The sequence below is a fragment of the Bos indicus x Bos taurus genome, chromosome 6 (genome assembly GCF_003369695.1).
Source record: "Bos indicus x Bos taurus breed Angus x Brahman F1 hybrid chromosome 6, Bos_hybrid_MaternalHap_v2.0, whole genome shotgun sequence".
Taxonomy (NCBI): Eukaryota; Metazoa; Chordata; class Mammalia; order Artiodactyla; family Bovidae; genus Bos; species Bos indicus x Bos taurus.
Genome location: NC_040081.1, coordinates 64553929 through 64577873, shown reverse-complemented (window position 1 = coordinate 64577873; position 23945 = coordinate 64553929).

Below are 23945 nucleotides of genomic sequence, written 5' to 3'. Positions count from 1 at the left end.
ACTGATGCTTCTGCTCCACCAAACCCCAAGCTCCACGGCTTCATTTACATGACTTTAGATCTAGACAACTGAGTTGTTATGTCCTGAGAATATGAATCTTTTCATTTCTTGTCTTTATAGCCTTGAAGTTGGTATCCTAGATGTGGACAGGAAATTATGCTAATTATATCAGGTTAAATAATCATTTGTTAACTTGCTGGAATTTTAAGAAGAGGATTTGTTCATCTGTTGCATATAAGCATGAGTTTCCAGGTATTTAGTTAAAACTCACAGGTTCTTAAGTCACAGGGCATAGACCCTTAACTCCAGAGTTGTGACATGACTCATTCCATAGCTGTAATCATAGTGGACAGTCTTTGCCTATGCATAAGATCAACTCATTTTAGGATAAAAGCTTTATTTTGGTTTTCAGAGCACCCAGGGTCTTCTGAGGTGGTGTAGTGGTAAAGAATCCACCTGACAGTGAAGGAGGCACAAGAGACACAGATTTGATCTCTGGGTCAGAAAGATCCCTTGTAGTAGGAAATGGGCGACCCACTCCAGTATTTCTGCCTGGAAAATTCCATGGACAGAGGAACCTGGCAGGCTATAGTCCATGGGTTGCAAAGAGTTGGACATGACTGAGCACACACACATACATGTGCACAGAGAAAGAATGAGAGAAAGAGACTGGACCTTTGATACCATAATTGGGCTTCTGGAGCCATAAACTCTGAAGTGTACTTTAATTGGATCTCCAGTTATGATATCTATTTAAGTCAATAAATCCTTTTATTATTTATTCCAATTTTAGAGGAATCTATTTTATATGCAAACATAAGGGGATTAATTGATGAGAATTTGGCATTAGAATGTAAGAGGTTAACAGAATAAGAAATGGTATGCTGCTGCTAAGTCGCTTCAGTCGTGTCCGACTCTGTGCCACCCCATAGACGGCAGCCCACCAGGCTCCCCCATCCCTGGGATTCTCCAGGCAAGAACACTGGAGTGGGTTGCCATTTCCTTCTCCAATGCATGAAAGTGAAAGGTGAAAGTGAAGTCGCTCAGTGGTGTCCGACTTCTAGCGACCCCAAGGACTGCAGCCCACCAGGCCCCTCGCTCCATGGGATTTTCCAGGCAAGAGTACTGGAGTGGGTTGCCATTGCCTTCTCCGAGAAATGTGTATAGAACTGTCCAAATTTATCTCAGGCTTAAAAGTTGATAATCCTCAGGTGTTTGTGTAATTGGTTTTATTGTTTTATGTTAGGATGCAAGTCATACTTTTAAAGGCATAGCGTTAGAAGATTATGAAGAGACTTCACTTTGTCTGGTCTGTATCTTGGCAGAGATGCTAGTCACTGTCTATCTTCCCATTGTTGGAGACAGAATTTCTGAAATGATTCAAAAGTGTCACTGTTTCCAATCTATAATTTCAAAACTATAAGCATCCCATTTCCCCCTGTGAGATTCCCTGAGCTTTAAATTTCCCTTACTCCTTCTCTTCTAACCATGATAAATGTGAATTTGGGTTTGATTTATAATCTTAAAGTTGAGACTTGACTTACTTGTCACCATGTCATGAGCATTTGCAACAGTAACAATATCACAACAAAGAAAAGTTTCAAAACTGCTATAAATCTATCCTTTTCTTTTAGGTCCAGGTCTGATTCTCTTGCAGGATGCTCTGAGGTGCCCTTTGGCAAGATGAATCACTCGTATTCTGTTTTCAGGGAAAATCTTGAAAAAATGAGAAAACACAAAAAATCATGAGCATATTATTGGTTAACAATATTCAAAGATTCTCTCTAAAAGGAGTGGAGTTTTAAGTGTAAAGTAGGGATTTTGAGTCCCATGATTATATACACTCAACTTGAATGTTTTTGTTCTTTTGCATATAATTGTCTTTGTTTCTATATTTAAAAACAAAGATTTAAAAGGTTTTAAAAATCAACTTTCACCTTTATTCATAATTTTAGAAGCACAGGCCCCAGCAGTATATAAGCTGCCTACATCTCCTTCAGGCCCCAGGCTTAGAAAACATTTACACAAGGAATATGTCACTGCTCCCTTTCAGCTTGCCAATTTATGGTGCCTCGTTGAAATTCTCTCTACTGCTCCCATTTCAAGGTTTGCAGTAAAACTGTTTGTGCCAAAAGCATAGAAATTTCATGCTCTTTCTCAATTTGCAGGAGTAGCATTGCTTCAAAGTAGAGAGCTGAGGCTTCTGAGCCAAAGTGAAACATAATATTCTTCCAGACTTTGAAACTTAGTGTTTCACAGATTCTCTGATTATAAGAATTTCTAGGGTACAGATTTCCAATTTCTATATCTGGAGGTGTTGATTCTGTTGGTCAGATACGAAATCTAGGAATCTATTCACTGAATGTTTACCAAAACTCCAGGCAATAAATTAGAAGATACTAACCTCTGGAGCCTTTCTGAATGTAGTTTATTACTGCAAAGTTTGAAATAATGATGCATTTTAACTATATATTATAACTTTTTTATACAGAATATCATAGCTCACTGTCAACATAGTGTACCAACAACAAAGACTATCAACACAGTCTTTGGTTTCAAACCATGGCAATACCATTTACTCAATCTATGACTTTGGTACATTTCTTCAATGGGTAAAAGGTGCAGCCTCATAGGATTTTTGGATGGACTGAATTAGGTAAACTGAAACGAGTACTATGAACAAGTGTCAAGTAGTATTTAGGGCTCAATAATAGCTATTAATAGTCCTGTTATCATTACTGTTGTCACTGTTACGTGATAATCAAGATAATCAAGAAAATTAGAGACACCAAACAAACATTTCATGCAAAGATGGGCTCAATAAAGGACAGAAATGGGATGTACCTAATAGAACCGGAAGGTATTAAGAAAAGGTGGCAAGAATAAACAGAAGAACTATACAGAAAAGATCTTCATGACTCAGATATTCACAATGGTATGATCACTCACCTAGAGCCAGAAATTCTGGAATGTGAAGTCAAGTGGACCTTAGGAAGCATCACTACGAACAAAGCTAGTGGAGGTGATGGAATTCTAGTCGAGCTATTTCAAATTCTAAAAGATGATGCTATGAAAGAGCTGCACTCAATATGCCTGAAAACTTGGAAAATTCAGCAGTGGCCACAGGATTGGAAAAGGTCAGTTTGCATTCCAGTCCCTAAGAAAGGCAATGCCAAAAAGCGCTCAGACTCCCACACAATTGCACTCATCTCACACGCTAGTAAAGAAGTGCTCAAAATTCTCCAAGCCAGGCTTCAGCAATACGTGAACTGTGAACTTCCTAATGTTCAAGCTGGTTTTAGAAAAGGCAGAGGAACCAGAGATCACATTGCCAACATCCACTGGATCATGGAAAAAGCAAGAGAGTTCCAGAAAAATATCTATTTCTGCTTTATTGACTATGCCAAAGCCTTTTACTGTGTGGATCGCAATAAACTGTGGACAATTCAGAAAAAGATGGGAATATCAGACCACCTGACCTGCCTCTTGAGAAATCTGTATGCAGGTCAGGAAACAACAGTTAGAACTGGACATAGGACAACAGACTGGTTCCAAATAGGGAAAGGAGTACATCAAGGCTGTATATTGTCACCCTGCTTATTTAACTTATATGCAGAGTACATCATGAGAAATGCTGGGCTGGATGAAGAGCAAGCTGGAATCAAGATTGCCAGGAGAAATATCAATAACCTCAGATATGCTGATAACACCAACTTCATGGCAGAAAGCGAAGAATAACTAAAGAGCCTCCTGATGAAAGTGAAAGAGGAGAATGAAAAAGTTGGCTTAAAGCTCAACATTCAGAAAACCAAGATCATGGCATCCGGTCTCATCACTTCATGGCAAATAGATGGGGAAACAGTGGAAACAGTGACAGACTTTATTTTGAGGGGCTCCTAAATCACTGCAGATGGCGACTATAGCCATGAAATTAAAAGATGCTTACTTCTTGGAAAGGGAAGTTATGAGCAACCTTGATGGCATATTGAAAAGCAGAGACATTACTTTGCCAGCAAAGGTCTGTCTAGTCAAGGGTATGGTTTTTCCAGTTGTCATGTATGGATGTGAGAGTTGGACTATAAAGAAGGCTGAGCACAGAAGAATTGATGCTTTTGAAGTGTGGTGTTGGAGAAGACTCTTGAGAGTCCCTTGGACTGCAAGGAGATCCAACCAGTCTATCTTAAAGGAAATCAGTCCTGGGTGTTCACTGAAAGGACTGATGTTGAAGCTGAAACTCCAATACTTCAGCCACCTGATGTGAAGAACTGACTCATTTGCAAAGAACCTGATGCTGGGAAAGATTGAAGGCAGGAGGAGAAGGGGACAACAGAGGATGAGATGGTTGGATGACATCACCAACTCAATGGACATGAGTTTGAGTACACTCCAGGAATTGATGATGGACAGGGAAGTCTGGCATGCTGCAGTCCATGGGGTCGCAAAGAGTCGGATATGACTGAGAGACTGAAATTAAGTGACTGTTTTGTGAATGCTAAGTGTTACACTATGGCTAATAAAGTTGTTCTGTTAGACAAACTAAAGTAAAGCTATAGCTTTGTGTTTAAAGTTTTCGGGATTTTCCCTGAGGAGTGAAATTTTGTGCTACCAGGCAACCTTAATAATTTGTATTTTTTAAAGGGCTGATAGTATATAAAGGTAAAACTCTAGGTAAGCTTTAGAATTGAAGTAAGATTCTCTTGTATTTGGGAAACAAAATTAAACAGGTTTGGAGAGACATTTTGTTCTTGTGACATAAGAGGATAAAGAGGAAAAAAATCACAAACTTATTAACAATGTAAACTGATACACAATATACATTACTTACAGTGATCTGACAACAGTTGAGATTGGTGTTGATATCTCTGTTGAAAACTGAGAGAAGAACAGCTCAAATAAGTTAATAACTTGTCTGAATTTATCTACTCTTAGTTTGCCAGTGAAACTGTTTGAGCTACAGTTATTCTGACTTTTCTATAGTAGAGGAAAGCTGGACGCTAGGACAAAAAAATAAAATTGTGGAGCCAGATGTTATGAGTTTTGTTTGCTTTTAAAAATTTTATTTTTAGAACTTTGTTGAGCTATAGTTGATATATAGAAAACTGCACAGATTTAATGTATATAATTTGATGAATTTAGACATATGCATACATCTATAATACCATCACTATAATCATGGTAATAACATATCCATCTCCAAAGATACCTGGGTGTCCATTTATATGTGTGTGTGTGTTTAACAGTAAGAACATTTAGTATGAAATCTGCCCTGTTAACGAATTTTAAGTGCATATTGTTAACTTGTGCACAGCTACAACTTCTTACCAACTCCCTGCTTCATCTTCCCACATCTCCTGGCAACTAGTGATCCATTTACTGCATCTGCAAGTTCTACTATTTTATATATCTTATATGAATGGTATCAGACAGTGTTTGTCATTTTGTCATGAACTAATTTCTCTTAGAATAATGTATTTCATGTCCATCAGTAGTGTTGTTATTTCCTTCCTTAAAAAAAAAACAAACCTGAAGAATAGTCCATTGTATATATACCACATTTTCTTTATTCTTTTATCTGTCAAAGCACCTTTAGGTTGTTTCTATATCTTGGCTATTATAAATAATGTTGCAATGAACATGAAGTTACAGATACCTCTTCAATATTCTGATTTCAATTTCTTTTCAAATATATCCAAGAGTGGAATTGAGGCATCATATGGTAGCTCTAAAGGCAACAATACTGAAATGGTTTACCATTCCCTTCTCCAGTGCGTAAAGTAATGCTCAAAATTCTCCAAGCCAGGCTTCAGCAATACGTGAACCATGAACTTCCAGATGTTCAAGCTGGTTTTGGAAAATGCAGAGGAACCAAAGATCAAATTGTCAACATCCACCGGATCATCGAAAAAGCAGGAGAGTTCCAGAAAAAAACATCTATTTCTGCTTTATTGATGATGCCAAAGCCTTTGACTGTGTGGATCACAATAAACTGTGGAAAATTCTGAAAAAGATGGGCCAGACCACCTGACCTACCTCTTGAGAAACCTGTATGCATGTCAAGAAGCAACAGTTAGAACTGGATATGGTACAACAGACTGGTTCCAAACAGGAAAAGCAGTACGTCAAGGGTATATATTGTCACCCTGCTTATTTAACCTATATGCAGAGTACATCATGAGAAATGCTGGGCTGGAGGAAGTACAAGCTGGAATCAAGATTGCCAGGAGATATATCAATAACCTTAGATATGCAGATGACACCACCCTTATGGCAGAAAGTGAAGAGGAATTAAAGATCCTCTTGAAGAAAGTGAAAGAGGAGAGTGAAAAAATTGGCTTAAAGCTCAACATTAAGAAAGCCAAGATCATGGCATCTGGTCCCATCATTTCATGGCAAATAGATGGAGAAACAGTGGAAACATGGCTGACTATTTTTCTGGGGTCCAAAATCACTGCAGATGGTGATTGCAGCCATGAAATTAAAAGATGCTTACTCCTTGGAAGGAAAGTTATGACCAACCTAGACAGAATGCTAAAGCAGAGACATTACTTTGTCAACAAAAGTCTGTCTAGTCAAGGCTATGGTTTTTCCAGTAGTCATGTATGGATGTGAGAGTTGGACTATAAAGAAAGGTGAGCACCGAAGACTTGATGCTTTTGAACTGTGGTGTTGGAGAAGACTCTTGCAAGTCCCTTGGACTGCAAGGAGATCCAACCAGTCCACCAAAGGAGATTGGTCCTGGGTGTTCATTGGAAGGACTGTTGTTGAAGCTGAAACTCTAATACTTTGGCCACTTGATGTGAAGAGATGACTCATTTGAAAAGACCCTGATGCTGGGAAACATTGGGGGCAGGAAGAGAAGGGGACGACAGAGGATGAGATGGCTGGATGGCATCACCGACTCGATGGACATGAGTGTGAGTGAACTGAGGGAGTTGGTGATGGACAGGGAGGCCTGGCGTGCTACAATTCATGGGGTGGAAAGAATCGGAAACGACTGAGTAACTGAACTGAACTGACTGAATAATCATTCTAGTTAGCAATTACTGAAACTTTGCTGAATATAGACAATGGCCTAAGAACCCAATATTCATTATCTGATTTAAGTATCCAAACAGAAATCCAAAGAATATCTTATTATTGTGGTAGATGATAGATTGGCTGGCTCAACATATATTCTGGTTTCCTTCTGTATGCTTTCTTTGGGAAGCTAAAATCTTACCTTTTTGATGCTACCTGGAGTCCAGTTTTCTGGATTTTGTTGATTTTGCCAATTTGATATACTTACACATGACTAGAATGTGGAACTATATTAAATGGGTTGAAGGGCAAGCTACAAGCATTTATTTTAGTGGTGTACATTATCACATGGTTCTGTGATCATATGCTTCCTGATTTTATGGCTTACTACAGCTCTCTGTCAGTTTTCCTCAAAATGGAAGAGACAGTAGGATTCTGGGACCCGATTTGTTCCTGAATTCCAGCTTGTTCAAAGGAAATCGAGTTTCTTTGTTCATCCAATGGACTTTATAAACACTTAAAAACTATCTGCTTAAACTAGCTTTTTTTCCTTCTGTTTTTTATAATTAAATTTATTTATTTTTAATTTAAGGATAATTGCTTCACAATATCATTTTGGTTTCTCCTGAACATCAACATAAATCAGCCATAGGGTATACCCCCTCCCTCGAGTTTTTAACAGAAATAGATTTATTATTGCTTTAAAAAAAAAAAAAAAAACTGTGAAGATTAAGCTTAGAGTTCAAGCAAATTGCCTAAGATCCTTTCACTAGTAAGTACTAGAGGCAGGAACAGAAGTTTGTCTGCCAGCAGAATTCAAATTCAACCTTTATCCTATATTTCATTTTAATCAAGGCAACATATTCCTAAGGACTGGCATTTTGAAGTGAACTAATACAAGCACTTGTACTGAGATGGTGAGCATTAGAAAGGTAATGCCAAAATACTATAAGACTCTGCATTTTGCTTTATTGTTTAAATGGTTTTACTCCTCATTTGGGACAGTATTATTATAGTTTGCATGCTTTTCCTGTCTTAACATGTGATGATAACTATACATCTCTTTTAATCTTTTTATTTGAAGTAAGAAGGCTACTGATGCAAGTTAATATACTGTATGTATTTAGACTCACTGAGGTAAACAGAGTAGACAGAATATTGTGTTACTTAAAAAGGATAATATGTGGATTGAAGACAAGAGTTCTAGTCCTGACTTTTTATTTATAAAACATGTAATCTAAGATGTTGCTTAATTTCTCTGAGTCAGTTTTCACTACCTGTGAAATGGGGTAATGATGTGTACCTCAGGAGGTAGAAATCATATAAAGTAATTGATAGGTAAGTGTTTGGTAAGCTGCTGCTGCTGCTGCTAAGTCGCTTCAGTCATGTCCGACTCTGTGAGACCCCATAGACAGCAGCCCACCAGGCTCCCCCGTCCCTGGGATTCTCCAGGCAAGAACACTGGAGTGGGTTGCCATTTCCTTCTCTAAAGCATGAAAGTCAAAAGTGAAAGTGAAGTTGCTCAGTCGTGACCAACTCTTCGCGACCCAATGGACTGCAGCCTACCAGGCTCCTCTGTCCATGGGATACTCCAGGCGAGAGTGCTGGAGTGGGGTGCCATTGCCTTCTCTGGTTTGGTAAGCTACACAACGTTAAACCTGTGCTTACTCTTGACAATATTAAAGAGTATAACAAAGTACCGAATCATTAACTTACAATCATACAGTCTTAGAATGATCTTATAAAAGAATACATGTTAAAATTTTCCATTCTTTTCATAGCTATTTTTGTGTACTCAGACATATACTGTAGGAATGTAATTTTAAATGTACTTAGAATATTGAAGATATATTGATTGCTAAATTTGGGGCAAATGTTGTAAAACTCAATAACCACTCAGCATAAAAGCCCCCCTTAAAAAAAGCAAATATAATTATATTAGAATTCAGAAAACTGTCAGTGAAGATTCAAGGAGTTTCCCAACTGCCTAAAATAATATCGGCAGTTAGTTTCTTCGGTCTAAATGTAATGACAAAATCAGCATGCGATGTGGTTATGTTAGGTACTATATCATTAATAAGTAAGAAAAATGACTATTGTTACTTTCAATTTGTTGTACATCAGAAATAAAGTAGATTGAGTCAACACATGAAACGACATGTCTTTCTGTCCGCATGTGCTGTTGAAATGGATAGGATAATTATGTGAAAGGCATCCAAGAGGAGTGTAATGATTCAGCGTTTCATTGCACAGCACACAATTATTAGAACTGATTAAGTATTACCTTATTACAATTAATTATCATGAATATATTTTGGGTAATTTAGGGACAGGTTTCAAGCTTTCAATAAAGATAGCTCATTTTCATTGAGAATCATTAAATATCAATCGTTCAAATGTATAAATAACTTTACAAAAATGAATTAGGATGAAGGTGATCAAAAAGCACAATTTTAAATTTATAAAAGTATACTGAAGATGTAATGTAAGTGATTCTTATAGTTAATACTGCTGTATGATATATTTGAAATTTGCTAAGAGTTTTGCTTCTGGAAGTTCTCATCACAGGAAAAAAATACTTTTTTTGTTTGTTTGTTTCTGTAAGAGATGATGGATGTTCGTTAAAATCATTGTGACAATCACTTCACAATATATATAAGCCAAGTTACTCTATTGTACACCTTAAACTAATTACAGTACTATATGTCAAAGATATTTCAATAAAACTGAAAAAAAGACTAGAGATATAGGAAAGGGAAAATATAGTTTTTGCTTACACAATATATAACATGTACTTAGCATTTACTCTGTGACAAACATTGTATTGAGTACTTTATATGCATCATCTAATTTAACATTCACAATAACCCTTTGAAGTGGATCTTAATTAAGTCATTTACAAATAAGGGGGTTTAGATTCAGGGTACTTATATAGTTGATCAAAAATAAAAGTGGATATTTAACCAGTTCAGTTCAGTTCAGTCACTCAGTCATGTCTGACTCTTGCCATCCCATGAATTGCAGCATGCCAGGCCTCCCTGTCCATCACCAACTCCTGGAGTTCACTCAGACTCACGTCCATCGAGTCAGCGATGCCATCCAGCCATCTCATCCTCTTTCTTCCCCTTCTCCTCCTGCCCCCAATCCCTCCCAGCATCAGGGTCTTTTTCAATGAGTCAGCTCTATGCATGAGGTGGCCAAAGTATTGGAGTTTCAGCCTCAGTATCAGTCCTTCCAATGAACACCCAGGACTGGTCTCCTTTAGGATCTCCTTGCAGTCCAAGGGACTCTCAAGAGTCTTCTTCAACACCACAGTTCAAAAGCATCAATTCTTCAGTGCTCAGCTTTCTTCACAGACCAATTCTCACATCCATACATGACTACTGGAAAAACCATACCCTTGACTAGACGGACCTTTGTTGGCAAAGTAATGTCTCTGCTTTTCAATATGCTATCTAGGTTGGTCATAACTTTCCTTCCAAGGAGTAAGTGTCTTTTAATTTCATGGCTACAATCACCATCCACAGTGATTTTGGAGCCCCAAAAATAAAGTCTGACACTGTTTCCACTGTTTCCCCATCTATTTCCCATGAAGTGATGGGACCATATGCCATGATCTTGGTTTTCTTAATGTTGAGCTTTAAGCCAACTTTTTCACTCTCCTCTTTCACTTTAATCAAGAGGATTTTAGTTCCTCTTCACTTTCTGCCATAAAGGTGGTGTCATCTCCATATCTGAGGTTATTGATATATCTCCTGGCAATCTTGATTCCAGCTTGTGCTTCTTCCAGCCCAGCATTTCTCATGATGTACTCTGCATATAAGTTAAATAAGCAGGGTGACAATATACACCCTTTGATGTACTCCTTTTCCTATTTGGAACCAGTCTGTTGTTCCATGTCCAGTTCTAACTGGATTTTTAACCAAGATCTACCTAATTCCAAAGCTGTATCCTACTCTTCACAGAGTAGGAACCCACTCTCCCTTTCTGAATGGGTCAAATTTGAGCAAAACTTAAAACTAGTTTACTTAGAACTAGCTTACTCTAGTTTATAATTAGAATGTAAATACATACTGTCTTCAATGTCATCATCTTTCATAACATTATATGAACACATGATGCTTACATAACAGAAGAAAAAAAGTTTTTGGAAAAGCTTAATCTTCAAATATGAAAAGGACATCAGGATCATCCATACTACGGTATTCATTTTTGGAAGAAGAAACATTCATTTATTATGTCATCCACACAACAAACACAACTGATGCTGGGCACTGGCTGCGTGTAAGGAGGCCCAGACTGGTGAAGGGTTATGTTTAAGTCAGGGATAGTCATCTATACGGGGGCCAAGATTAAAACCTTGCCCTCATCTCTTCAGCTACAGGTGCCTTCCATATCTCTGTGGAGCTGACACACCGCATAGTAAACACTCATGTTTCTTAGATACATCTCTACATGTACATATAAACATGCAAACCAAGAGACGTAGCATTTCATGGCATAATATTTTGAACACAATATTTTACTACTTAATATCTATATTAATATAGATTCACCATTAGTAATTTCCCTCTGGATATAGTGTCATTTACACACATAGAAAAATATATTTTAGTGATATATCTGCTTAACAATACAGTTTTTCATTTATTCAACATTAAGTGCAGTTCGGTTGCTCAGTCATGTTTGACTCTTTGCGACCCCCATGGAATATTTTTATTGGCAAAGTAATGTCTCTGCTATTAATATGCTATCTAGGTTGGTCATAGATAGGTTGCTATCTAGGTAACCTATTGGCAACCTATTTACTACTTAATATCCATATTAATATAGATTCACCATTAGTAATTTCCCTCTGGATATAGTGTCATTTACACACATAGAAAAATATATTTTAGTAATATATCTGCTTAACAATACAGTTTTTCATTTATTCAACATTAAGTGCAGTTCGTTTGCTCAGTCGTGTTTGACTCTTTGTGACCCCCATGGAGTATTTTTATTGGCAAAGTAATGTCTCTGCTATTAATATGCTATCTAGGTTGGTCACTCCTTCCAAGGAGTAAGCATCTTTTAATTTCATGGCTTCAATCACCATCTGCAGTGATTTTGGAGCCCAGAAAAATAAAGTCAGCCTCTGTTTCACTGTTTCCCCATCTATTTGCCATGAAGTGATGGGACCGGATGCCTTGATCTTAGTTTTCTGAATGTTGAGATTTAAGCCAGCTTGTTCACTCTCCTCTTTCACTTTCATCAAGAGACTCTTTAGTTCTTCACTTTCTGCCATAAGGGTGGTGTCATCTGCATATCTGAGGTTATTGATATTTCTCCCGGCAATCTTGATTCCAGCTTGTGCTTCTTCCAGCCCAGAATTTCTCATGATGTACTCTGCGTCTAAGTTAAATAAGTAGGGTGACAATATACAGCCTTGATGTACTCCTTTCCCTATTTGGAACCAGTCTGTTGTTCAATGTCCAGTTGTAACTGTTGCTTCCTGACCTGCATACAGATTTCTCAAGAAGCAGGTCAGGTGGTCTGGTATTCCCATCTCTTTCAGAATTTACCACAGTTATTCAACATTGGATGAATATTTATTATAGAGCAATATGTTTCAGGTACTGTTCAAGGTATTTGGGATAATTCAGGAAACAAAACAGACAAAACCCTGCCTTTGTAGAGCTTGAATGGCAGTATGGGAAATACAGTATCATTAATAAACTTTAAAGGATGTAGATTATGTAGAATGTTAAAAGGTGAAAGAAGAAAATAAAAGAGTAAAGCAGGTTATGGAGGGTAATTGGTCTGGTTGGGAAGTCGGAATGTACTTTTCATTGGTGGTAAGTAGGGACATCCAGTGTGACATCCATAAGGAGAGAGCGCTGCTGATGCTGGCATGCATGAAATTGTGCCATGTAAAAACAATGGCTGAAGTTTTGCCCATAACCATGGGTGTGTGTTAAGTTGCTTTAGTCTTGTCCAACTCTTTGCAACCCCATGCATGGACTGTAGCCCTCCAGGCTCCTCTGCCCATGGGATTCTCCAGGCAAGAATACTGGAGTGGGTTGCCATGCCCTCCTCTAGGGGATATTCCCCAACCTAGGGATCGAAACGATGTCTCTTATGTCTCCTGGATTGGCAGGTAGGTTCTTTACCACTAGCATCACCCGGGAAGTCCCATAACTATGGGGTATAACTATAGGCCATAACTATGGACATGACCATATTCTTGTTAGGTTACACAGGTAAAATCATAAGGGGTATCAATATTCATAGAAAATACAAATAACACTTTATAAATTTTGGAACAATGGGCCAATTTGCTACACAGCATCATCTGCTTTCTCTTGACTTAACCCATTTAAATTAACATTTTTGTTTATATCAAAAAGTTATAACATTGTTAATCAAGGTAGATGGAATACAATTTAAAACAGCATGTCAATTTCTACTTACATTAAGATTTAGAATTGGTTAAGGACATGATTATTCTAAAATATTTTATGCATTTGCAGGAAATCAGATTTGTTTACTTTATCTCTTACCATTGTCTCCCCACCTATCGAGTGGAATAGTATCAATGTACACCTCCGTACCCCGATATAAAATCTTTGCTCTTGGCAGTATTTTGGGAGAGAAAGATTTCACTTATATTTTTGTCATATTTTGTCTAGAAGCATTATGTTTTCCAATTTATTTATTTATTGTCAAAGATCATATTTTGTCATCAAACATCTTTTCAAATTCATTTAGAAACTAAAAAGAGAAAACAGATGGCACCCTCTTTGTAACACCTTAGCTTTTCAGACCATGCCAGACCTGTCAGGAGACACTATCCAGTGTGCCCTATGTCTATATAAAGCATTTCTTTTGGAGAGCTTTGAACTTCTAGTTCCTTAAGTATCCTACATCAGAAAGATAGCTCAGAGACATTAATGTACATGATAATAGTTACCCCTGTATTCTTTATAACTAGTTAAAGGCATCAGGAAAATTGTTTGATAGTTGCATTTTTCATATAGAAGCAAAAAATAAAGTATGGTCCTTGAATGTTAAGCAGTACTGAATTCAAGTCCGTAAATTAAAGCTGAAATATTTTCATTTTATGTGGTTGATTTTATGTTTATGTAAGCGGTAGATAAATATGGTTATAACATATACATATATAGTCCATCATATTTTAAAACTTCTATCACTTAGTATACTTTCAGATCTAAGAGATGAAAACCGAACTCAAAACGACTCATACAATGAAAGAAGTTCACATAATTAGTTACAGAATTCTTCAGCTTTAAGATTGGTTAAGCAACAAAATAATGTCAACCAAGGTCCATGTTCCTTTCATTTGTTTATGTATTTGGTTTTTCTAGCTCTCCTTAGAGCATTGGCTCACTCCTTGCATGGTAGTGATATACTGCTACAGCTCCACATAATACAAACTCACAAAACAATAAAACTACAGTGAGAGGCAGAAGGATCTCTCTCTCCCTCTCTGTCTGTCTTTGCCTCTCTCACTCACTCTACCTCAGTGAAGTATAAATTTATATGATTAAAAGCACAGTTTCTATACAAACGAGTTTTGACACATATATATATTTGTGTAATTAATACTTAGAATAGAGAATATTGCTATTATCTCAATAAGCTCCCCATGCCACTTCCAGTTAATTCCTGTCCCAAATGGCGAGCACTGTCACCACAGGCATACTTCATTATAATGTCTTTTGCTTTACTGATCTTCACTGATATTCTGTTTTTGTTTTTAACAAATTGAAGTTTTGTGGCACCTTTCCATCAAGAAAATCTACTGGTACCATTTTTCCAGCATTTGCTCATTTAGTGCCTCTGTGTCACATTTTGGTAATTCTCAAAATATTTAATTTTTTTAATATAAATTTATTTATTTTAATTGAAGGCTAATTACTTTACAATATTGTATTGGTTTTGCCATACCTCAACATGAATCTGCCACGGCTGTACACATGTTCCCAATCCTGAAACCCCCTCCCATCTCCCTCTCCATACCATCCCTCTGGGTCATCCCAGTGCACCAGCCTCGAGCATCCTGTATCATGCATCAAACCTGGACTGGTGATTCGTTTCATATATGATATTATGCATGTTTCAATGCCATTCTCCCAAACCATCCCTCCCTCATCCTCTCCCACAGAGTCCAGAAGACTGTTCTATACATCTGTGTCTCTTTTGCTGTCTCGCATACAGGGTTATTGTTACCATCTTTCTAAATTCCATATACATGCGTTAGTATACTGTATTGGTGTTTTTCTTTCTGGCTTACTTCACTCTGTATAATAGGCTCCAGTTTCATCCACCTCATTAGAACTGATTCAAATGTATTCTTTTTAATGGCTGAGTAATACTCCACTGTGTATATGTACCACAGCTTTCTTATCCATTCATCTGCTGATGGACATCTAGGTTGCTTCCATATCCTGGCTATTATAAACAGTGCTGCAATGAACATTGAGATACACATGCCTCTTTCAATTGTGGTTTCTTTGGTGTATATGCCCAGCAGTGGGATTGCTGGGTCATACGGCAGCTCTATTTCCAGTTTTTAAAGGAATCTCCACACTGTTTTCCATAGTAGACTCTTCATTATTATTATGTTTCTTGTGATGATCTGTGATCAGTGATCTTTGATGTTACTTCTGTCATTGGTTTGGGGCACCAGGAATCACACTCATTTTAGACTGTGAACTTAACTAGTAAATGCTGTGTGTGTGTTGACTTCTCCACTGACTGACTGTTCCCCCATCTCTCTCCCTCACCTTGGGCCAACCCATTTCATGAGACACAACTGTATTGAAATTTGGCCACTAAATAACCTATAATGGCCTCTTAAGTGTACAAGTGAAAGGAAGATTTGCTTGTATCTCATTTTAAATTAAAAGCTAGAAATGATTATTTAATGAGGAAAGCATGCTGAAAGTCAAGATAGGCGGAAAGCTAGGCCTCCTGCTGCAAACAGTCAAGTTGTGAATTCAAGGAGTTCTAAGGGAAATTAAAAGGGCTACTCTAGTGAACATGCAAATGATAAGAAAGCCAGCAGATTTGCTACTATGGAGAAAATTTTAGTGGTCTGTATAGAAGATCAAACCACCCACAACATTCCTTAGGGAAGTCGCTCAGTCATGTCTGACTCTCTGAGACCCCGTGGGCTGTACCCTACCAGGCTCCTCTGTCCATGGAATTTTCCAGGCAAGAGTACTGGAGTGGGTTGCCATTTCCTTCTCCAGGGGATCTTCCTGACCCTGGGATCGAACCTGGGTCTCCCGCATTGCAGGCAGACACTTTACTGTCTGAGCCACCAGGGAGCCCACAACATTCATTAAGCCAAAGCCTAATCCAGACCAAGGCCCTGATTCTTCAATTCTAAGAAGGCTAAGAAATCTGTAGAAGGAAAGTATGAAGCTAGCAGAGGTTGATTCATGAGGTATAAGGAAAGAAGCCTTTTCTATAATATAAAAATGCAAAGTGAAGTGTGTGTGCTAAGTCACTAAAGTCGTGTCTGACTCTTTGTGACCATTTGAACTATAGCCTGCCAGGCTCCTCTATCCATGGGATTCTCCAGGCAAGAATACTGGAATTCATTGCCATACCCTCCTCCAGAGGATCTTCCCAACCCAGGTGTTGTACGCGCATCTCTTATGTCTCCTGCATTGGCAGGTGGTTTCTTTACCACTAGTGCCATCTGGGAAGCTCCAAAGTGAAGTAACAAGTGCTAATATAAAAGTTACAGTAAGTTATCCAGAAGATCTAGCTGAGATACACAATGAAGGTGGCTACACTTTTAAACAGAGGTTTGGAGTGTAGACAAAACAGGCTTTTATTGGAAGAAGATGCCATCTATCACTTAACTAGAGAGGACAAGTCAATGCCTGGCCTCAAAGTTTCAAAGGACATGCTGACTCTTGTTAGAGGCTAGTGCAACTTGCGATTTTAAGTTGAAATGAATTCTCCTTTAACATTTCCAAACTCTAGGGCCCTGAAAATTATGCTCAGCCTGCTCCGTTTGTGCTCTGTACTGTAAACAGAAGGGCAAAGCCTAGGTGACAGCACATCTGTTTACAACATGGTTTACTGAAAATTTTAAGCACACTGTTAATACCTGCCCCTCAGAACAAAATATTCTTTTCAAAATATAACTGCTCACTAACAATATAGCTGATCATTCAAGAACTCTGATGGAGAAGTACAATAAGATTAATATTTTCAAGTCTGCTGACACCACATTTTCTGGTGTAAAGATTTGGTCTAGAAGGAAAGAGATTTTTTTTTTTCATCTGCTCTCCCTATTTTAGTGAATATTGAAAAGTACACTTTTTTTCTCTAACCGTCGCTATTACTTTACTTGTTCTAGCCCTCAGAGAACTGTGAATCTTAGTTGTGAGAACACGGCACTCATCTATCTCTACTTGTTAGCTTACTACTTGTTAGTTAGTTTGTTCTGTCTATTAAATGAGTTAATATCTATTAAAAGAGTTAATGTCTATTAAAAATCAGGGCTCATAAAAATTCCAGCTGCAAGCCCTCTTCCATGTGGATATTGAATGAGTTTCTGGACTTTTTGAATAAACTGACTCTTTCCAGTGGCTAAAACTGCAAATGTACAACTCACGCAGGTTTCTGCCTCATCTAAGTTTAGAAGGACTAGAGTCCTTTCTGCCAGTTGCTACCACTCCTCACCATGGTCTAACCATGTGGAGGAGGCCTCTGAGCTTCTGCCCCTGAACATGAGAAATAAATATAGCTATTGTAGTTAAGAGAACAAACTGGTACAGTCTCAATGATAAAAACAACAACAAATATGTAGGATCTATTAAACTCACAAATAAAATATTCTCTCACCTGGCAATTCCATTTCTAGAAATTTATCTTAAAAATACATTTATTTTTGTGTGGAATTATATATTAATAAATATGTTTGTGGTTACTACAAAGTTTAGAAATACTCTAATTATAGTAATAATCCATGAGACTAGTTTAATAAATCATGTAAACCACATAATGTGCTATGTCAAAGTAAGGAACATGCATGCTAAGTTGCTTCAGTAGTGTCCAACTCTTTGCAACTCTGTGGACTGCAGCCCACCAGGCTCCTCTGTCCATGGGATTCTCCAGACAAGAATACTGGAGTGTGTTGCCATTCCGCCAGGGAATCTTCCTGATCCAGGGGCAGAACTCGTGTCTCTTATGTCTCCTGCATTGGCAAGTGGGTTCTTTACCACTAGCGCAAACTGAGAAGCCCAAAAGTAAGGAAAGTCTTCATGAATTAATAAAGAACCAAACTGTGAGTATGTTTTTAAGTAAAAAACAAAACAAAATGAAATAATAAACAAAAAACCCACAGTGCAGAAGATTTTCTTAGTAAGCCAAAATTTTTAGAAACAAAGATGGAAAAATTATACATATACATGCATGTCTTTGTGTTTTCTTGAATCTGCATAAAATATTACTGATAATGTATGGGGAAAAAAAAAAAACACTGTTGGCATAGTGACATGTTTTGCTTCCATTAAGGAGAACTAAATAATGGGAGAGAGGAGTGAGTAGCTTGTTTTCAGTGCTAGTAATATTGTACCATTTGCATTGAGAAGTGGATGAAGTATCTACTAAAAATTAATAAAATATATTTTTTAAAATATGTAAAAAGATTTAAAATAGATTTAAAATTTTACATTTAAAAATGTAAAAAGATTTAAAACAAGAAGCCGTTTGAGGTGTTAAATATTGACTAGCTGTGGGTTGGCTAGTGCTGCCTAGTCTGTTTAATTAGTCCTCATTCCAACTTTATCTGATTTTTTTATCCAGTAGTACAGAGTAAAATTGACTTCTTTCCCAAGTAACTTCCAGCAGGGCTAAAATCCAACATTTTAAAGTTTGGGGACTTTCGGATAGATAGTACTTAAATGAATACACATATTTAATTGGCTACCTCAAATTCTATTTCTCTTCATTAGATTTGAGTCATATTCAGGCTTCAGAGGGAAACTATAAATTCTGCTATATTCTCCTTGTCCCATATATGACACCAATAGGCTCTGGATTGCTCTATCTTGCCTGCATGTTTGCAGATTTCAGTGGCACAGAAGGTGAAACATAAATGGTGGTGGTGGTTTAGAGGCTTAGTCGCGTGCAACTCTTGTGACGCTATGGACTGTAACCCGTCTGACTCCTCTGTCCATGGGATTCTCCAGGCAAGAATACTGGAGTAGGTTGCCATGCCCTCCTCCAGGGGATAGATCCGGCCCAGGGATTGAATTGGCGTTTCTTCTTCTGTATTGGCAGGTGGATTCTTTACTAACTGAGCCACCAGGCAAGCCTCACCATAAATAGTAGGTAGATTATTTTATCAGTTATGTAGATGAAGAGTAAAGGAGACATCTCCTCTTACAAATGAGAGGGATTTTCATCTAGGTAATATTAAAAAATGTTGTCTCTAAGTACCACATATACTCAGAAGGTGAAAAAGAGGCTAATTTAAGAAAAAGTGGTTTTAAAGCTTGGGTCTGATTAGAAACAGTGGGAATATGAGAGAAATACAAAAAAAAAAAAAAACTAAGCTATTTGACTTGGAAAAGTGAGTTGCTTTTTTGGAAGAAGAGTGGCACTCACTGCTAGCTGCATATCTATTTTTTTTCTATAAGAAATAAAGATTCAAAATATTATTTTAACAAAAAAAGTAAACTAACTTCTTTCTTTTATTTTTGTTTCTTTTTTTGGTTATTACAGATGCTATATGATTCAGTTCTTGCCTACAAGACATAAACAGAAATTGTTAGCTACAGATTCTGATATGTACTTTATAAAGAAGGAAAATTCAGCTAGACAAGCATTTTGTCCTATTTCCTTGGCCTTTCCACCTTCTTCCTACATAGAAAGGATGCCTTGAGCTAGAGGACCCATCCTGTGATTACAAGAGTCAAATGCCAATGGTCTATAAACCAGATCAAGAGGTTTGAATACAGAATGACATTTTGAACTTGTGTAGCCGTACTGACCATTATCTTCTGGCCTTTATCTTAAATGAAGAAAAACATTCTATTAATTTAAAATTTTTGAGAGATGTAAAGATCTCTTTTTGAGAGAAGGTGTGGACAGTTCCTTACTTATAGCTGACCACGTCTCAAAAATGACACCGAAAATTTAAGATCTTTTTTAAAAATTTATTTATTTTTTAATTGAAGGATAATTGCTTTACAGAATTTTGTTGCTTTCCATTTCAACACTTTAAAACAGTATACTATAGACCGTACTCCAAAATCAGGCTCTCTGTCTTTTTTTTTTTTTTTTTTTGGTATTGTTTTATTTTTGTCTTAAAGAAATAGCCTTCTCAATACACATATGAAAATCTTGAAAGCTTACAAGAGATGGCAACCATACTGGATGATAGAATCAGAATCTCAAAAGATCTGTTTACCCTTGTGCCTACTCATTCCACTTCCTGTCATTTGTCCTTTTACTTTAGCCTATCAAGATCTTTTGAGATTCTCTGTCTTTTGTGTTGTTTTGTTTGCTTGAATCATAGCCACACTCATTTATTTCATCATGTCTATAGCAGCATGCATGCTACAGAAGCAGAGCTGAGTAACTGTGACAGAGATCACATTGTCCACAAAGTCTGAAATATTTATTATATGACCCTTTATAAAAAAAGGTTTCTGACCCTGCTTTAAAATGTAAAACCAGCAGAAAAAGCAGAGAATAGATTTTAATTGCCATTGGGTCAAAAAGGATGACTGGAGCAAGACAGAACTAACAAGCGGTAACAAGCAAGGCATAAATCAAACCACAAGAAATTCTGAGAGATTTTTTTTTTGGCTGTTGTATGAAGTAATTAATAAAAACAATTCAAGGACGTTTTTGTTAATGTTCTGATTATAATAGGTAGTTATATAAATTTTAGACATATTAGGCACGGCAAAATCATGAAAATAGCTAAGGAATACTATTTTCTTCAGTTGGAAAACAATTCATATGCTATAATATAAAGGAAATGTATGAGGCTAGGGACTTAGGGAAACCACAAAATACAAGAAATCAAACAGAAATCACAATAGTCCATGCATCTGTGTGTGATGTTGGACATATAAAATAAAATGGCTTAAGGATGGACTTACACTACTCAAAATAGTGTAAATGGTTAATTTTGACAGACTGATACTTTGGCATATCAAAAAATGATTGATTTAATTTCTCTCATTAGGAAGAAAAATTACAGGACAGAACCTGCCAGGAAATGCTAGGGAAACCTATTTCTATACTAGAAATCAAAGATAAAAATACAAAATACAGACACTCTGACCTAGGAAACAGTGCTACATATACATAATACAGAGAAGGAAGGGACATGACTGAATAAACAATGCTACAGTCTTATAGTTTAAATTTTCTGCTCTTTCTATACCACAAGAAAAAATGAAACATAAGAATCTACCCACTTATTTCTGGGGAAAAAAAAGTGGTAAAATGAAATATTTTTTCTTCCACTGAAAAAGTTCAAGTAACTCAACAAAATACTTGAGGTTTACATGACAGGAGACATTCTTCTGTTTATTAGTCACATCATGGCAATGGAATCAATCATTATTGGCATATTTGTTTAAAAAATCTTTTGCAAATCATTCCTTATGTTTTCATACAATGAGCTTGAAAGTTAAAACTCAATTTTAAGAGTTTTCACAGGCACTGAATAGCATTCCCAATATTGTATTTATTCCCATCTTCAGCAATACATGAACCGTGAACTTCCAGATGTTCAAGCTGGTTTTAGAAAAGGTAGAGGAACCAGAGATCAAATTGCCAACATCTGCTGGATCATGGAAAAAGCAAGAGAGTTCCAGAAAAACATCTATTTCTGCTTTATTGACTATGCCAAAGCCTTTGACTGTGTGGATACAATAAAGTGTGGAAAATTCTGAAAGAGATGAGAATACCAGACCACCTGACATGCCTCTTGAGAACCTATATGCAGGTCAGGAAGCAACAGGAAGAACTGGACATGAAACAACAGACTGGTTCCAAATAGGAAAAGGAGTACTTCAAGGCTGGATATTGTCACCCTGCTTATTTAATCTATATCCAGATTACATCATGAGAAATGCTGGACTGGATGAAGCACAAACTGAAATCAAGATTGCCGGGAGAAGTATCAATAACCTCAGATATGCAGATGACACCACCCTTATGGCAGAAAGTGAAGAGGAACTAAAAAGCCTCTTGATGAAAGTGAAAGAGGAGAGTGAAAATGTTGGCTTGAAGCTCAACATTCAGAAAACTAAGATCATGGCATCTGGTCCCATCACTTCATGGGAAATAGATGGGGAAACAGTGGAAACAATGTCAGACTTTATTTTTTGGGGCTCCAAAATCACTGCAAATGGTGACTGCAGCCATGAAATTAAAAGATGCTTACTCTTTGGAAGGAAAGTTATGACCAACATAGATAGCCTATTCAAAAGCAGAAACGTTACTTTGCCAACAAAGGTCCATCTAATCAAGGATATGGTTTTTCCAGTAGTCATGTATGGATGTGAGAGTTAGACTGTGAAGAAAGCTAAGAGCCGAAGAATTGATGCTTTTGAACTGTGGGGTTGGAAAAGACTCTTGACAGTCCCTTGGACTGCAAGGAGATCCAGCCAGTCCATTCTAAGGAGATCAGCCCTGGAATTTCTTTGGAAGGAAGGAGGCTAAAGCTGAAACTCCAGTACTTTGGCCACCTCATGTGAAGAGTTGACTCATTGGAAAAGACTCTGATGCTGGGAGGGATTGGGGGCATGAGGAGAAGGGGACGATGGAGGATGAGATGGCTGGATAGCATCATCGACTCGATGGACCTGAGTTTGAGTGAATTCTGGGAGTTTGTGATGGACAGGGAGGTCTGGCGTGCTGCAGTTCATAGGGTGGCAAAGAGTTGGACATGCCTGACCGACTGAAATGAGCTGAACTGATACCTTTCTTACAAATTTTAGAATGCTTGGTAAATTTAATTACTAATCCAAAGTTAAATGAACTCTAAGGAAATTATATCTCCTCATGATTAATCTATGCCCCTGTTTTATTCATCTTGTGTGTCACATTTTATCTCCAACTAGCTTTCCAAGGAAATAACATTTATACTGATTAGACATTCTCTCTAATCCTCCACATCTATATTGGTTTAAGTGTGAATACTCTTACTCTGTTGGCTAAAACAGGGAATTTTTTTAGGAGTTTGTTCATATGTTTATTCTGATATGTTGTTGTTTAGCTGCAAACAACAACTGAGTTGTTTAGACTCTTTGCAACACCATGTACTGTACTACGCCAGGCTCCTCTGTCCATGGGGTGTCCCAGGCAAGAATACTGAAGTAGGTTGCCATTCACTTCTCCAAGGGATATTCCAACAAAGGGATTTAACCTGCCTCTCTTGCTTGGCAGGCAGATTCTTTACCATTGAGCCATTTGGGAAACCCTTATTCTGATATGGTCCATCATATGAACATATCTGATGACATAAAGCGAAAATTGCTGGAAGTCTTATTTATTTTATCTTATATTAAATGCAATTTAAGTCAGTTAAAATTCACACACTTAGAAGTCATTGATTTTCTTTATATCAATAAAAATTACTTACATTTGAGTTTGAAATGCCTAATTTTAATAATTTGGGTATAACTTTGATATTAAATTAGACCTCAGGTAGTACACCATATTTTTCAGAACTCTTACTCTTCAATGTTACTGTTGCTAGCAAAACCTCATTTTCATTATTAGGAAAGCATTTTAGACCACTAAAGATGTGTGAGAAGTTCTCTGGTATTTCTTGGAATAAAATTTTATCTACTTACTTATGTATTTAAAGATAAGGTCATCTTTTGGTCTCAGGCACAAATGATCTTTGTGTAGCCTAGTACTAAGGCAAACAA